We start from the raw sequence: 14,031 nt of genomic DNA on the forward strand, positions 1-14,031 counted from the left end.
GATAAAAGGGATATAATACAACTCGCTGTTTAAAATTACAGCACATTCACAGACAGTCATATGTACCCAACTTCAGTTCGATAGTTTATATTTAACATGTGCTGCGTGATTCCAACAGACGGACATATCCAAATATCTTAGAGTTGGGGATATGTCCGTATATTTCTTTTAGCAACAAATTTCCTACATTTCTGTATTTTGGCCTAAAGCAATAAACTTTGCAATTTTTTTACTGTGTATGCATGTCTGTGGATTTATAATTCTATTGTATGTGCGAATATTCATTATCTGTGTATGTTGAACACCGCTAAAGCCGTACTTACCTATTCGAATAAGCCTTTGGCTCTAATGAGCGCAATTCATGTGGGCGGCATTCCCATAACACCTTAAAACTACTGAAGCTTATTGTGGTTATTCTTGAGTGTTAAAGAACTTTAATTCGTTTCTGTCATTCAAAAGTGTTCGATTTTCTCACAAGTAGAGTTTTTTTTAGGATTTTCGGAAATTTCCGAACATCAGTAAAGGAAAATGTGAAGCTGCAACAAGAATAATTGAGATAAGTTCGGCCTGGATGAATCTTTGACTATACCGACTAATCCGGGTATCGTTATATTTGCGTGCTATATCATGTTATCAACCAATTTGGACTATACTTACAACGGATGTTAAAAGTCGTAGCAGAACACCTCATAAATTACAGCAAAAACTGACAACAAGTAGGGCTATGAGGGGCTTACCAAGTAAATTCGGATGATCCTTCAATATGGGACCTAAAATAGGTTATACACTGATTTATTCATTCGATTGCAATCGTGATTTCGACAGACGGAGGGATGGACGGACCTACGGATGAACATGTCTAGATCGATTTAGAATGTCAAGATGATCTAGAATATACATATCTTAGGAGGACGCAGATCAATATTTCGAGGCATTAAAAACGAAATGACAGATAGTATACCCCCCATACTCTATAAAAATTCCCACACTCAAAAAATATCTACATCTTGGAATAGGACTAGCAATTACGCAAAAAATTGTAAAGCATTTCACGAGTAGGTTCAGCATGGACTCCAGAGACCAAATAGCTGCGGTGGTGTTATCAGGCCGTAGTATTTTGTCCGCTCCTCCCATAGGTGTGGATGCCTTGGCACCAGATATCGAGAGTAATGCTTCAAAGGCATAACCAGTAGTCAGACTAACGAATCAGGAAAGACGGATAACCAGTGGGATGCCCAGTTCGTCCTCCTTTAAGACTAGTAAAAGCAAAGATCCTAACATTGGAACATCAGACAGCGCAGAGACAGGAAACTCAATGCGGCCTAAAGAACATGGAGCCGACAATGAGACCATAACCCTCTCTCAAGAAGCCCCTTCACTGGAGAAAGCGGCAGACTATCTGGCGCCTCGTCTGGCCAAAATATTCACAGAGTGCACAGGACTTTCATATACTCCGAAAGCCTAGCAGGAGGCAAGAGTGGTGTCTATACCCAAGCCCGGCAAGGCAATTTATGCGACACCAAAGGCCTACAAAACCATGGAACGTATTGATAAACCACCATGACAAAGAGTATGACATCCAGCGAACTGCTCAAATACAAACAGCATGCCTATATCAAGGTAAGGTCGGTGGAGACTGCCCTGCACGAGGTTGTGCATAAAATAGAAGAATCCTTCGATGCCAAAACGTACACACTGGCGGCATGCATTGAGGGGGCTTTTAACAATGTGCGGACCGACACACTGATCCAATCATTAGAACAGTACCGGGCGGACCCGGTCCTTAGAGACTGCATAAACCATATGCTATGGAACAGCTGGATAAATTGTGTGTCCCATGGCATAAATATAAGAGAGAAAGTGGCACAGGGCACGCCACAGGTGGGCATTTTATCGCCACTCCTATGGGTGACCACCTTAAATGAGCTATTACGGAAGGTGATTGAGGAGGTATTTGAACCCGTCTGCTACGCAGACGATGTTATAATACTTCTAAGGGATAAGGATCCGAACGGGCTATGCAGAACGAGCTATGCCAAAAAGGTCTTGCATATGGCATATGACTGGGCTAGACCCCGAGGTCTCAATGTTAACCCAGAGAAGACTGAAATATGCCTGTTCACGAGGAAGACGAAGGTGGACGAATTTAATGCACCATGTTTCCTCAATAAGACGATTTCAATATCTGACAAGGTCAAATATTTTGGTATGATCTTGGACAGGAAACTGAATTGGAAGTGTCACATTCAGGAGTGTACTGAGAAGGCTCACAGATGTTAGGCACTATGTAGGGGCGTAGGCTCGAAATGGGGCCTGAATCCTAGGATAGTCCACTGGCTCTACAGGAGCGTGATTAGACCAATACTTACTTATGCCTCAGTAGTTTGGTGGACTGCTATGGAGAAAAAGTGCAACATAAGGACCATACAACAGGTTCAGAGAACATGTTGTCTTGGCATAGGCGGAGCAATGAGGACCCCGCCCACTAGGGCATTGGAGACTATTCTTTTCAGCCACTGCGGCTATGAGAGTTAAGGCAATGGGAGAATGGATTGAGGATGGGAGCGGCTCATACCATGGCGGTATAATCGAGGCGACGATAGGAAACCTGGAAGGGAAGAGGTTTCCGATTGGATACCTGAGATGAACCTTGAGGTCGAGTGCGAGGCACTGCTGCCTTCGGCATAGTCTTGGATTGGCTAAACCCTAGTATTGTCATCTGGAAGATCATGTTACGCGGATGGATCAAAGCTAGAGGACAGAGTGGGTCTGGGGGTCTACATTGAGAACCCAGGAACTGAGATCTGTTTTAGACTGGTTGACCATAATACGGTCCTGCAGGCGGAGATCTGGGCGATCACGGAATGCGTGAGGTGGTGTGGTGCTAACATCGAGTGTGAACATCTTTAGCGACAGCAAAATTGCCATAAGGGCAATAACAACCAGGACGGTAAGGTCACGAACAGACTTGCAGTGTAAGAAGGAGATTAACGCCTTCTCTGAGGATGGGAAAATCCGCATCGTTTGGGTGCCGGGCCATAACGGAGTAAGGGGAAATGAAAGGGCAGACGATTTGGCGGTGAAAGCCAGAGGACTGCCGTCAATAAACTTGGTTAACCCGAAGCCTTCGAGTCGACGCAGTCCGAGTTAAGGGAGTGGGCGACGAATGCGCATGCATCATTGTGGAGCAGAGAAACGCTCGGTAGGACGACGAAAATCCTAGGGGGGGACCCAGTTCGTCAGAAGACGAAGCTATTACTGAAAGGAAGCTAGAAGGAGGTCAGTATAGCTATTGGTATCATAACGGGACACATGGGACTACGAGCTCACTTATGTAAAATCGGTGCGGCAAGTGATAGCATGTGTTGGGCATGCGGGGAAGATGATGAGACGTTGTAGCATTTCCTTTGTCAGTGTCCGGCTTTCGCGTCCAACAGATACCGATACTTAGGTGGAGACACAATATCAGACATGAACCAACTTAGGGGAGTGGCATTGAAAACAATTAAGGATTTTGTAAGTTGCACGGAATTCCTAACTTGGTATTTTTTTAGAGGTTACTTTATAGTTTTTTAGAGCGCACAACAAGTCGATTACTGGCTTAAGTGTATGTCCAAAGTGGCATGGGGCAGATTAATGTCTGCACCCTCTTTTCGACCTAACCTAAGTCTTGTACCTATTTGCATTTCTATACTGCATTTAGCTGACTAATTGCTAATGTGAACTTCACCGTGATTTTGAAAGTAAAACAAACAAAGAAATTCATGGTTAACAAAACGAAAGCGAAAAAAACAAAAACTGTAAATTTTTGCCAACCATTTCAATTGAATGTTTTTTGAAAACATAATTCATAAAATTTATGCACACACTATGTTCGTACACTATATTAGTATGTGTGCCAGCACGTGTGTGTTGGTATGCTAATTAGTAGCTGTGGTTTAAATTAGTCGACACTATTATGCAATGGCAAAAACTTAACCGTCAATCCAGCTAGTCAGTGTTGGCTGGAGACGGATCGAATGATGTAATAGTAGCGCGTTCCATTTCCAGTCAAATCTTTGTAAAAGTAACGCCGCCGCTCATTCATTTGCATTTCAAATTCCCATAAACTTGAAATCCCTACTGCTGTTTTGATTTCTTTTTTTTTTGCTTTTACTTATTTTAGTTGTTGTTGTTCCGGACTCCTATCGGTAGTACCGTTTGAAATAATTTAAACAAAGTTAAGATAAATTAATATTTTTTTAATTTATATTTTAATTTTAATTTATATATTGGGTTGCCCAAAAAGTAATTGCGGATTTTTCATATAGTCGGCGTTGACAAATTTTTTCACAGCTTGTGACTCTGTAATTGCATTCTTTCTTCTGTCAGTTATCAGCTGTTACTTTTAGCTTGCTTTAGAAAAAAAGTGTAAAAAAAGTATATTTGATTAAAGTTCATTCTAAGTTTTATTAAAAATGCATTTACTTTTTTTTTAAAAAAACCGCAATTACTTTTTGGGAAACCCAATATATTCTTGATCGTCCGTGCGTCTGTCCGTCCGTCCGTCTGTCTGTCGAAAGCACGCTAACTTTTGAAGGAGTACAGCTAACCGCTTGAAATTTAGCACAAATACTTCTTATTAGTGTAGGTCGGTAGGGATTCTAAATGGGCCAAATTGGTCCTTTTTCTGATATAGCTGCCATATAAACCGATCTTGGGTCTTGACTTCTTGAGCCTCTAGAGGGCGCAGTTCTCATCCGATTTGACTGAAATTTTGCGCGTAGTGTTTTGGTATCACTTCCAACAACTGTGTTAAGTACGATTCACATAGGTTCATAATCTGGTTAAGGTTCATAACTGTGTTAAGTACGATTCACATAGATTCATAATCTGGATAGCTGTCATATAAACCGATCTTGGGTCTTGACTTCTTGAGCCTCTAGAGGGCGCAATTCATGTCCGATTTGACTGAAATTTTGTAAGAGGTGTTTTGTTATGACTTCCAATAACTACGCTAAGTATGGTTCAAGTCGGTTCGTAACCTTATATAGCTGCCATATAAACCGATCTTGGGTCTTGACTTCTTGAGCCTTTAGAGAGCGCAATTCTCGGCCAAACTGAAATTTTACACATTGTGTTTTCCAATCACTTCCAATAACTGTGCGAAGTATGGTTTAAATCGGTCGATAACCTCATATAGCTGCTGTATAAACCGATCTTGGGTCTTGACTTCTTGAGCTCTTAGAAACACTTATGCGAAGTATGGTCCAAATTGCTCCATACCCTGATATGGCTGCTATATAAACCGATCTGGAATCTTGAGTTCTTGAGCCTCTAGAGAGCGCAATTCTCATCCGATTTGGCACAGATTTTTTACGACGCCTTCCCCATGGCCTTCAACATACGTGTGCAATATGGTGTGAATCGATCTATAGCTTGACATAGCTCCCATATAAACCGATCACCCGATTTTGCTTCGTGAGCCCCGAATCGGACTATAACTTAATATAACTTCACCTCCTCCTCCGTTCATATCATTATTCTTAGTTTGCCTAAAAAGAGATACTGCGCAAAGAACTCGACAGATGCGATCCATGGTGGAGGGTATATAAAATTCGGCCCGGCCGAACTTAGCACGCTCTTACTTGTTTTTTTTTTTGTAATATTTAACCAGTGTTTAACTTAAATATTAAGATTCATTTAATATTTAACTTTATGGAATAGAATTTTCCCTATACGACAAATACCATCATGCCAAATTAAGGCACAAAAGTCAAACTTAAACTAGTGGCTCAAGAAGTCAAGACCCCAGATCGGTTTATATGCCAGGTTATGGACCGTTTTGAACTATTCTTAACATAATTGTTGGAAGTCATAACAAAACACGTCGTGCAAAATTTCAGCCAAATCGGATAGGAATTGCGCACTCTAGACGCTCAGAAAGTCAATACCCCAGATCGGTTTATATGGCAGCTATATAAAAACATGGACCGATATAGCCCATTTACAATCCCAACCGACCTACACTAATAAGAAGTATTCGTGCAAATTTTAAGCGGCTAGCTTTACTCCTTTTCGAGGAGTTACAAACAGAATGACGAAATTAGTATACCCTATCCTATGATGGAGGGTATAATAAAAACAAGTAAAAGCGGGCTAAGTTCAGCCGGCAGAATCTTGGGAAGCCACCACCATGGATTCTGCTAAAAATTTATACAAACTAAATTTAGTTGAAGGGCATAATTTTATTCTACATACCAAACTTCTGTCCAACCAGCAAAAATTAAAGCTTCTAGGAACCGAACAAGGATGATCGAGAGACCGGTTGATAATGGGAGCTATGTCAGGTTATAGACCGATTTACTTTACTTGGCACAATTGTTAGAAGTCATAAGAGAACACTTTCTGCAAAATTTAAGCCAAATCGGATGATAATTGAGGCTACCAGGGGCTCAAGGATTACAATCGGGAGATCGGTTTACATAGGAGTTATACCAGTTTATAGACCGATTTGAACCGCACTTAACAAAGTTGTTGAAGGTCATTTGGCAACACCATGTGCAGTCAAATCGGATGAAAATTATGGCTTCCAGGAGCTTCAAGAAGTCAAAACGGGAGATCGGTTTATATGGGATTTATATCCAAATCTGAACCGATATGGCCCATTTACAATCCCCAATGACCTACATCGATATAAAGTATCTGTGCAAAATTTCAAGCGGTTAGCTCTACGTGTTCGACCGCTATCGTGATTTCGACAGACGGACGGACGGACATTGCTAGTTCGAATCCGAATTTCGAGACGATAAAAAATATATATTCTTTATAGGGTCCTATATTAATATTTCGAGGTGTTACAAACGGAATGACCAGATAAGTATACCCCCATCCTATGGTGGTGGGTATAGGTTAGGTTGGGTTGTAAAGAGTGTGCAGATATTAATCCGCTCCATGTTGTTGTGCGCTCTAAAAAAAAAACTATAAAGTAATCTCAAAAAAAAAAAAAAAAATTAAGTTAGGAATTCCGTGCTACCTACAAAATCCTTAATTGTTTTCAATACCACTCCCCTAAGTTGGTTCATGTCTGATATTGTGTCTCCACCTAAGTGCCGGTATCTGTTAGACGCGAAATCAGGGCAATGACATAGAAAATGCTCCAACGTCTCCTCATGTTCCCCGCATGCCAATTTTACATAAGTGAGCTCGTAGTCCTATGTGTCCCGTTATGATACCAACAGCTATTCTTACCTCCTTCTTGCTTCCTTTCAGTAATAGCCTCGTCTTCTCACGATCTGGATCCCCCCATAGGATTTTCGCCGTCCTACCGACCATTTCGCTTTTCCACAATGTTGCATGCGCATTCGTCGCCTACTCCCCTAACTCGGACTGCGTCGCCCTGGAAGGCTTCGTGTTAACCCTTTCATTTCCCCTTACTCCGTTATTCGAGATAAGTTCAACATATAACAAGTAAAAGCGTGCTAAGTTCTGCCGGGCCGAATCTTATATACTCTCCACCATGGATAGCATTTGTCGAGTTTTTTTTCCCGGCATCTCTTCTTAGACAAGAAAAGGATAAAAGACAAGATTTGCTCTGATATTAGAGCGATATCAAGATATGTTTCGGTTCGGACCACAATTAAAATATATATTGGCTACCTGTGTAAAATGTCACCCAATTCGAATAAGAATTGCGCCCTTTGGGTGCTCAAGAAGTAAAATGGAGAGATCGATTTATATGGGAGCCGTATCAGGCTATAGACCGATTCAGACCATAATAAACACGTATGTTTATGGGCATGAGAGGATCAGTCGTACAAAATTTTTTGGGAAATGAGGTAATAATTGCGACCTCTAGAAGCTCAAGAAGTCAATAATCCAGATCGGTTTATATGTCAGCTATATCAGGTTACGAACTGATTTGAACCTTATTTGGCACAGTTGTTGAAACTTATAGTAAAAACGTCATGGAAAATTTCAGCCAAATCGGATAGGAATTGCGCCCTCTAGAAGTGAAGTTTTGCCTTTTCATTATAAGGCCAGAAATTTATATATGAGTCAGGCCTGACAACTGCAGTATATACCCAGTACATCACAAGTGGTTTAAACACTATACTTTGACCAATGACTCTCATGCAGATGCATTGGGCAAGATTTGACTTTATTGCCTTTTCCAAAATGTTTGATTTGAAGTTCAATTTTCGTCCAGCTAAACGACCAAGTATTTAGCGTTTTCAGTAAATGGAACATTCTATCTGGCGCCTCGTCTGGCCAAAGTTTTCACAGCGTGCCTAGGAGTTTCACATACTCCGAAAGCCGGACAGGAGGCAAGGGTGGTGTTTATGCCCAAGCCCTGCAAGGCCAGTTATGCGACACCAAAGGCTTACAGACCTATAAGCCTTACGTCCTTTCTACTCATGTGGGCACCATGATAAAGAGTATGACATCAAGCGAACTGCTCAAATACAAACAGCATGCCTATGTCAAGGGAACTTCGGTGGAGACTGCACTGCACGAGGTTGTGCCATGGATGCTGACTGAGGAGGGATTTGAAGACGATTTCGATATCTGACAAGGTTAAATACTTAGGTGTGATCTTGGCCAGGAATTTGAATTGGAAGTGTCAAATTCAGGAGGCTCTCAGATGTTGGACACTATGTGGATGGGCCGTAGGCTCGAAATGGGGCCTAAATCCGAGGATAGTCCACTGGCTCTACAGGAGCGTGATTAGACCAAAACTTACTTACGCCTCAGTAGTTTGGTGGACTGCTATAGAGAAAAAGTGCAACATATGGACCATACAATAGGTTCAGAGAACATGTTGTCTTGGCATAGACGGAGCGATGAGGACCACGCCCACTAGGGCACTGGAGACTATTCTAGATATCCGACCCATTGACATACAGATTAAGTGTGAGGCAGCCACTGCGGCTATGAGAGTTAAGGCAATGGGAGAATGGATTGAGGATGGGGCAGCTCATACCATCGCGGTATAATCGAGGCGACGATAGGAAACCTGGAAGGAAGGGAAGAGGTTTCCGATCGGATACCTGAGATGAACCTTGAGGTCGAGTGCGAGGCAATGCTGCCATCGGCACAGTCTTGGATTAACGGAACCCTAGTATTGCTATCTGGAGGATCATATTGCATGGATGGATCAAAGCTCGAGGACAGAGTAGGCCTGGGGATTTACATTGAGAAGCCAGGGACTGAGATCTGTTTTAGACTGCCTGACCATAATATGGTCCTGCAGGCGGAGATCCGGGCGATCACGGAATGCGTGAAGTGGTGTGGTGCTAACGCGAGGACGTCGAGTGTGAACATCTTTACCGACAGTAAAATTGTCATAAGGGCAATAACAAACAGGGCAGTAAAGTCACGAACAGTCTTGCAGTGTAAGAAGGAGATTACCGCCTTCTCTGAGGATGAGCAAATCCGCATCGTTAGGGTGCCGGGCCATAACGGAGTAAGGGGAAATGAAAGGGCAGACGATTTGGCGGTGAAAGCCAGAGGACTGCTGTCAATAAACTTGGTTAACCCGAAGCCTTTTGGGTCGACGCAGTCCGAGTTAAGGGAGTGGGCGACGAATGCGCATGCAACATTGTGGAACAGCGAACGGTCGGTAGGACGGCGAAAATCCTATGGGGGCATCCAGATCGTGAGAAGAAGAGGCTATTACTGAAAGGAAGCAAGAAGGAGGTCAGAATAGCTATTGGTATCATAACGGGACACATTGGACTACGAGCTCACTTATGTAAAATCGGTGTGGCAAGTGATTGCATGAGTAGGGCATGCGGGGAAGATGATGAGACGTTGGAGCATTTCCTTTGTCAGTGCCCGGCTTTCGCGTCCAACAGATACCGGTACTTAGGTGAAGACACAATATCAGACATGAACCAACTTAGGGGAGTGGTATTGAAACAATTAAGGATTTTGTAAGTAGCACGGAATTCGTAACATAAAATTTCTTTTTTAGAGGTTACTTTATAGTTTTTAGAGCGCACAACAAGCCGATTACTGGCTTAGGTGTATGTCCATAGTGGCATGGGGCGGATTAATATCTGAACTTTCTTTTCAATGTAACCTAACCTAACGTAAATGGAACATTCTCTCCTCACAAGGAGACATGTGCCATTTTGGTAATTTGTATCTCCTGCTGAAAACTCTGTCTTAGACGGATTTACGCCTTGAACGCCCATGGTAGCCCAATTCGCTGTTACACATAGAGCTTCCTGAAGTATATCTCTAAGAATGCTTTTATATTTCCCCTTAACCGCAACAGTCACTTCATAGGCATACGTGATAACTCTTACAACCTCTTCTTCCAGAGACTATAATAAATTATTAATGGCTATATTCCAAGGTAGAGGAGACAATACACCTCCTTGAGGTGTCCCTGTGTTGAACCATCTCTTAAGATCTACAGAACACAAGCCTGCCGTCACTTTCTTACGGTAGTGTTACTACATAGAAACTCCAGCTCCTTTATGATTGACGTCGGTTTCGCATTGTAAAAAGCATCCTCATTATCAAGAAATACTCCCATTGCATATTCCTTGACAGCGAAAATCCTCTATGTAGACGTTGTGATAAATCCCGATAAATGTGTATAGCAAATAGTTTGAGTGATTCCTCACTAGACATTGTCCATACATTCTCTTACTTCTGAGTATAGCCCACAATAGGTCTCGAGGAAAGAATCTTCCTTTACCTAGAGGCCACAGATGTATTCTTCAGGATTAGTTCTTAGCCTTTTTCATCTTGCCCTTGCATTTTTTTAGCTCCGCCTTATAGACGTCCCAATCGTGTGGCTTTCACCATGTTGAAGAGTATTCCGCAACCCTTCCTTATACCAGTCGGTTTGGAAACCATCTTTGATAAATTGGGCCGTGTACATTCCCACATGACCCAAACTGATGTAGGCCAGTTTAAATTTGCATCAGTGGTATGTGTCACATATCTAAAGCTGACTAGTACCAAAATGTCTTTTATAACCCCCGTGCATTTGTTTGTTTAATGTTCAAACCTCCCAACCAAAAGCCAACCACGTTTGTTTAAAATTCTCATTGTGTTTTAAGAACCGCATAAAATCATGCTCAAGGCTAATTTTAAATGCAATTACATTTCTGCAAAACTCTTAAGAATAGAACATAAATCATAAATGTTATGCGCCTTTTATGTTTTCAAATTAGTAACGAGACCCATTCAGGGCATACGACAAGAGCAGATACCCGTGTACATGTTTTGCTAAACTTGCAATGAATATGCTGCAAGTAACAATGCACTCAAATAAAAACTCAAAACTTGAGAAGGTGTGATTTCTTCAATAGCAATAATAAGTAAAATTTCAGAACCCTTCACCATGGATTTTGCGCGAAATTTGCACATATGAACTTAGTTGAAAAGCTAATACGTATGCTTTACGTACCAAATTTATATCAAATCAGACAAAAATTGATACCATGGATATTGAAAGTCATAATAAAATTTCAAGCGGATATCTTAATTCGTTCAATCGCTATAGAGATTTCCACAAACGGATGGACGGACGGGCGGGCGGACAAGGCTGCATAGGCTTAGAATATCATCAATAATATAAAGGGTGATTTTTTTGAGGTTAGGATTTTCATGCATTAATATTTGACAGATCACGTGGGATTTCAGACATGGTGTCAAAGAGAAAGATGCTCAGTATGCTTTGACATTTCATCATGAATAGACTTACTAACGAGCAACGCTTGCAAATCATTGAATTTTATTACCAAAATCAGTGTTCGGTTCGAAATGTGTTCATTCACCGTAACGTTGCGTCCAACAGCATCTTTGAAAAAATACGGTCCAATGATTCCACCAGCGTACAAACCACACCAAACAGTGCATTTTTCGGGATGCATGGGCAGTTCTTGAACGGCTTCTGGTTGCTCTTCACTCCAAATGCGGCAATTTTGCTTATTTACGTAGCCATTCAACCAGAAATGAGCCTCATCGCTGAACAAAATTTGTCAAAATTTGAACACATTTCGAACCGAACACTGATTTTGGTAATAAAATTCAATGATTTGCAAGCGTTGCTCGTTAGTAAGTCTATTCATGATGAAATGTCAAAGCATACTGAACATCTTTCTCTTTGACACCATGTCTGAAATCCCACGTGATCTGTCAAATACTAATGCATGAAAATCCTAACCTCAAAAAAATCACCCTTTATATACTCTATTGAGTACCAGAATAATACTTGAAGGTGTTTCAAACGGAAAAAACTAGATTAGCATACCCCATCCTATGACCTATAAAGCGGTTTGTGGGAGGTGCACAAGAAGTTTAATGGAGAGATAGATTTATAAGGGAGCTATATCAGGGCCCATTCAGGCAATACTCGGTTCGACGGTCATAGATGAAATCATGGTGCGAAATTTCAACCAAATAGGGTATGAATTGACCGCAATAGTGATTTCGACAGACGAACGGGCATGTCTAATCGACTCAGAATGTTGATCTAGACATAAAAGGATGTTGGATATAAAATATAATAGTAAAGGCATATCCAATGAAGCAGCCCTTCACGACCTAGTCGGCTACATAGAGGATTCTCTCGCTATCAAGGAATATACAATGGCAGCGTTTCTTGACATTGAAGGTGCTTTCAATATGTTTCTAGACATTAACTCTACCGTAAGAAAGTTTATTAACAACTTACTTACTAAAAAATACATTACAGCAGGCTTGGAATCTGTGGATCTAAAAGGATGGGTCAACAGAGGAACACCTCCAGGAGGTGTACTGTCTCCTCTACTTTGGGATATAGCCATTAACAATATATTATTGTCTCTGGAAGAAAAAGGAGTAATAGTATGCAGATGACGTGGCAATTGTGGTTAGGGGAAAGTTTCCCAGCACATTAAGAGATATACTTCAGGAAGCTGTACGTGCAACAGCAAAGTGGGCTACGGAAAGTGGTTTGGGTATAAATTCGTTACCGACAGAAGTAGTTCTTTTTAGCAGGAGATACAAGTTGCCTACAGTGGTACCTGTCTCCTTGCGTGGAGGGAATGTTCCATTTTCAGAAAGCGCAAAATACCTGGGTGTGTTGCTGGAAATTGAACTTCAAATCCAACATTTTGGCAAGGTCAAGAAAGACCACAGTTGCCCTATACACCTGCAAGAGAGCCTTTAGCAAAAGTTGGGGATTTAGACCGCGTGTCATGCATTGGGTATATACATTGGGCAGTTGTCAGACCTATAATGCTATATGGAGTTGTGGTCTGTTGGACGGCGCATCAAAAATCCACTTACTGCTCATTACTTAAACGGATCCAAGGGATAGCTTGTTTGTGCATCACAGCCGCACTGAGAACGGCACCATCTGATGCACTGAATTTAATGCTACATCGAATGCCTCTGGACATTGTGGCTACTCAAATTGCAGCAACCACTGACGTGATAGTAATGAAGCTTTCTCATTAGTCATGTGGCGGCTACGGACATTGTGTTATCCTTGATACAATATCCGATGTTCCAGGAAATGTGGATTACATCCCACCTGAGCCGCATTCTGATAAAAAGTACTGTACCACCATTCCTGATTAAACCGATTGAAACTACGATATCCCTGGTAACAGAAGTTGCATAGACTTCTATACGGATGGTTCCAAACTGGGCTCTGGGGTGTACTCTAAAGATCTGGAACTCGTTATATCGAAAAAGTTACCCGACCACTGTAATGTGAATCAAGCAGAGATCCCTGCAATAAAGGAAGTGGTGGTATGGCTGAGATATAATGTCATTACGACGATTGACATAAATATCTTCTAAGACAGCCAGGCAGCCATTAAATCCCTGGAGAACGTATATCTGAACATATATCTGCGACTGTCGCAGATCTCTCAACGAGATGGCTGAACAGTTCAAAATTCACCTGTTCGGGGTGCCAAGCCACATAGATATCCCAGGGAATTGTACAGCGGATGAGCTTGCGAGGCCTACACATTCCAGGGACACTGGAATCTGTGGGTATGGGTCTAGCGACATGTTTTCAGGACAAGGCCCAAAGGA

The sequence above is a fragment of the Stomoxys calcitrans genome, chromosome 5, assembly GCF_963082655.1.
Source record: "Stomoxys calcitrans chromosome 5, idStoCalc2.1, whole genome shotgun sequence".
Classification (NCBI taxonomy): Eukaryota; Metazoa; Arthropoda; class Insecta; order Diptera; family Muscidae; genus Stomoxys; species Stomoxys calcitrans.